This window comes from Danio rerio, chromosome 18, assembly GCF_049306965.1.
Source record: "Danio rerio strain Tuebingen ecotype United States chromosome 18, GRCz12tu, whole genome shotgun sequence".
Taxonomy (NCBI): domain Eukaryota; kingdom Metazoa; phylum Chordata; class Actinopteri; order Cypriniformes; family Danionidae; genus Danio; species Danio rerio.
In genome coordinates this window covers 48669043-48673125 of record NC_133193.1, presented here as the reverse complement: position 1 = coordinate 48673125, position 4083 = coordinate 48669043, and the positions used below count along the sequence as shown (strand labels likewise).

At 33.8% G+C, this 4083-nt stretch overlaps 1 protein-coding gene across 8 annotated transcripts in view; it reads left to right on the top strand.

The window, feature by feature from the left end:
- The window catches only part of wt1b (WT1 transcription factor b), a 117397-nt gene that overhangs the window by 3251 nt on the left and 110063 nt on the right, over positions 1-4083 (top strand). The window lies entirely within an intron of this gene.

The following is a 4083-nucleotide window of genomic DNA, read 5'->3' as shown; positions in this document are numbered from 1 at the left end:
AAAAACCGAGAGTCTCCTTGCCTACCTTTGAACTGCCCATCTGAGCTCTTTATGTTGGTGGTTTATTACCTGGGCCCTACGGGAACACAAGGGGTGTGATAAGCTGTGGCATGTTAGAGGGATAATTATTGATGACCGGGGTGTTACACTTTGTCGTGTTTAATAGCCTGTTCATGTTTGTTATATAAAAGGACAATGTGGTGTGGAATGCCTTCAGGAATGTTTTAATGAATGCTAGAAGAACTGTTCAGGCTACATTTTCGGTAAAACCAAGAGTCTAAAAGGAAATGACACTTAAGACTTTTAGAATTAAGTTTTTATAATGACTTTTATTTCTTTCTTTTCTTTTTTTTTTTTTTACTATTTTTATGATAGTTGAGTTTTTATTCTTCTTATTCATGATAGATAGATAGATAGACAGACAGATAGACAAACAGACAGACAGATGATAGATAGATAGACAGACAGACAGACAGACAGACAGACAGATAGATAGATATATAGATAGATAGATAGATAGATAGATAGATAGATAGATAGATAGATAGATAGATAGATAGATAGATAGATAGATAGATAGATAGATAGATAGATAGATAGATAGATGATAGACAGACAGACAGACAGACAGACAGACAAAAATAGATCAATAAAGACAGACATACAGATAAGATGGATGGATGGATGATAAAGATAGAGAGACAGACAGGAAAAAGAGACAGACAGGCACACAGAAAAAGAGATGGATGAAGAGAGACAGGCATTCAGATAAGATAGATAAATAGATAGGCTGACAGACAGACAAAGCGATAATAAAGATAGACAGTGACCGACAGAAAAAAAGAGACAGACAGGTAGACAGATAAAGAGGTAAATAAAGACAGACATACCGATATCACAGATGGATGGATGGATGGATGGATGGATGGATGGATGGATCAATGGATGGATGGATGGATGAATGAATGGATGGATGGATGGATAGATAGATAGATAGATAGATAGATAGATAGATAGATAGATAGATAGATAGATAGATAGATAGATAGATAGATAGATAGATAGATAGATAGATAGATAGATAGATAGATAGATAGATAGATAGATAGACGATTGGATGGATGATAAAGTAGAAAAAGGCAGACAGACTGAAGGATGGATAAAAACATATATAAGTAGATAGATAGATAGATAGATAGATAGATAGATAGATAGATAGATAGATAGATAGATAGATAGATAGATAGATAGATAGATAGATAGATAGATAGATAGATAGATATACAGACAGACAGATAGGACAGATGGATGGATGATAAAGATAGAGAGAAAGGACAATTACAGATAGAAAAATAAGTAAATAAAGACAGACAGGCATACAGGTGAGATAGATAGACAGACAGACGGACAGAAAAAGATAAATAAAGACAGGCATACAGTGAAGATGGATGGATGGATGATAAAGATAGACACAGACAGAGAGACAGACAGGAAAGTGATAGGCAGACAGAAAAAGAGATGGATAAAGAGATGGATATCTTATACAGATAAGATAGATAGATGTATGGGTGGGTGGATGGATGATAAAGACAGACAGACAGACAGACAGGAAAAACAGACAAAGAAAAGAGATGGATAAAGACAGACAGGAATACAGAAAAGATATATAGATGTTTGGGTGGGTGGATGGAGGATAAAGATAGACAGGAAAAACACAAAAAAGAGACGAATAAAGACAAGACAGGCATACAGAAAAGATAGACAGACAGACAGATGTAGATAGATTGAGGCAGGCAGATAGATAGCTCTATTTTATCTCTAGGATCTTCTGTCTTGATGGTTTGCGGGTGGACTGTATCAATTGCCCATCAATTGTCCTCATAAGCAAATTCCAGTCTCAGTGAAACCAGAACACTAAGTTGACCAGAGTCAAAGAGTTCCTCTCATCTCCCACTCAAGCCCAACCACACGTTCAATATCCATATTCATGTGTTCACTGCGCTGTAGGGCAGACGTTTGGACTGCACAAACACACAGTTCTCCTAGCAATGTGCAGCCTGGAATCTACAAACGCCCCTCACTAAATTCAGCTGTACAGTGGCTTCCTTCATGATGGCCATTTGTGGACATTGAAGCCTTTGTTTTCAGCCACAGAGATGTTCGATTTCGCCGGATTGTGACTTGCAACAATCATATTTTATTCAGTAGGACTCGGACCCAGCTGGACACTCTGAATAGTTTTTCCATGACACAACGGTAAAGACATGCGTATAGGAAACCGCTTACAGAATTGATTGTGCTCCTTAAGGGCACATAAATGCATTTTAGAAAGAAATTCAGGCTGCATTTTTGTATAGTTCAATCAAACGCATGGCTGCAAGTTAAAATCTAATTAAAAAATAATAATAAATAAACCAGTAATACTTTATTTTTAGCCACAATTCACACTACAGAGCATCAACTAAGACTATTAGCTCAGTAAACTACTAATTATTATATAGGCCATTACCCTAAGGTAGAAGTAGTGTTTAGGTTTTGGGTAGGATTTGGAATGTAGAATATACTTTATAACTGCTAATAAATAGTTGATATCTTCATAATAGGCAGGTTATAAGTAGGCCCACATGCAATCTGCGCACACAGAAATCTACTGGTTTCTCCAGATTTTCATCCTGTCATTTTTATTTTCAGCCCGTCATATTTATTTAGTTGTGTGTAAATGTGTGTATATTTATTTTTCTTTAGTTTTTATATTAATTTCAGTAATATTACTGACAAATACAAAAACATTCCGATGATTTTCTTACAATACAGTTTGCAAAGTAATAATTTCTGTTTTTTAGTATATAAAATAGATATACGAGAGACTTGCTTTGTCTACCAAGTAAAGGGATCTAATAGGATTTACATTGTAAACATTAAATAAAAGTTATAAATGTATTATTTTTTTATTTAACATGATAAGTTTTTAGTTATGATACTCCCAAAATCATTCCACATAAATCTGCAGATTTTTCGAAATTTCTGCTTAGAAATAGAAAAAAATATCTGCAGATTTTGTCTGGTCCTAGTAATAAGTCAGTTAATACAGTCTCAGAAAAAATGGTACAATGTTGTACCAACGAAGGTACAAACCCTGGTCACTGGGGCAGTACCTTTTTATGGGACAGAATTGTACCTTAAGACAAAGAAACAAATGTACCATTGCAGTTTGAGCCGGTAAGGACATGATTTGGGAAACCAAAATATACCTTTGGTTTTTAAAACCTGCAGATACAATATTGTACCTTCATCAAAGATACAATCGTGATCCATGAAGGTACCACTACAGTGACAAGACACTTTGTACCTTAACACTGTCCTGTACTTACCTTCCAGAACTATTTAAAGGCATTTGGCATTTTTTGCATCTCCTCAATTTTTACAATAAAGAATAAAAATTCTTTAACATAAATCAAAAGATCTATTTTTTGCTAAACATTTCACAACACTTTTCACAAAAATATTAGAATATTAGATATATTCTAATTCTCCCATGTACAATATAAAATTTTTTTTCCTCCAATTTTTACACAACACCTTTGTAAACACTTAAAAGTTAATTTAATAGAAACTACTTAATTTTAAAATAGAAATAGAATTATACAATAGTATTGTAACGAGACATGCACAATGTTTGATTAGTGTTACAGTACTAAAATGTCTGCATCAACACTTTGCATATGCAGGACTTTTGCCAGCTCTTGTACATAGTGGAAAGGAAATGCCAAAAGGTGCGGATATCAATAATGAAACTGTATTTATCAGAAAATGCTGACCAAATGTTAAAAATGCCTTAAATATTGAGTTTACAATACCTATAGTTTTGTTTTACCTGTTGTTCAGTATTACAGAGCTTAATTAATGATGAGTTTCTTTAAACATATGCTTTTAAGTGATGATTCATGTTTTAATATTGAAATTATTCATAAAATCACTGTGACCTTCCAGTCATACTTATTTCCATAGATATTATAATAAAGGAGTTGTGCACTTTTTCATGAGAACAATTGTGTACCTTCATTTCAGTTGTACCATAAATGG